We start from the raw sequence: 558 nt of genomic DNA, 5'->3' as shown, positions 1-558 counted from the left end.
GTTTTCAAGACAAGATACCTGCATTTTTACGTGAATTTGTCCAGTTTTTAAAATGTGGTGGCTCCACCTGCATGGCTGCCCGTCTGCACCTCTGACTTCACGGGTGGGCCGGTACTCCCTGGCAGGACGCAGCAGACCCGGGCCTCACCCCCCCACACCCCGCCCGCCACTGTGAGCCCGGCCTGGCAGAGGGGTAGGGGGGCACACGCACTCCTCAAGGGCCATGCTCCACGTCCAGCGGCTTTGCCTGGAGGACAGTGGCACTCCAGCCTGGGCCTTCAGTGTGCCAGGCACCCCTCAGGACACTCCACCCTGGGTGGGCTGGGTGGGCTGCCAAGTCTTTCCAGCTGACAGCTGACGGAGGAGGCAGTGAGCTCGCAGGTCTGCAGAGCCTCTGGCGCCTCCCTGTCAGCACACAGGGCGGGATCTGGGGCCCCGGGATGCCAAGAGCCCCTTATCTCTACTCCAAAGGAAGCCGCGCCAGGGCCGGCTGGGTTCCGGGGCTCAGGCGCCAGCCACGTGGCGGGGGGGAGGGCGGGGAGCCGGCCCGCGGGAGAA

This window comes from Tupaia chinensis, unplaced genomic scaffold, assembly GCF_000334495.1.
Source record: "Tupaia chinensis unplaced genomic scaffold, TupChi_1.0 Scaffold000558_1, whole genome shotgun sequence".
Classification (NCBI taxonomy): domain Eukaryota; kingdom Metazoa; phylum Chordata; class Mammalia; order Scandentia; family Tupaiidae; genus Tupaia; species Tupaia belangeri.
This window is presented reverse-complemented; position numbering follows the sequence as displayed.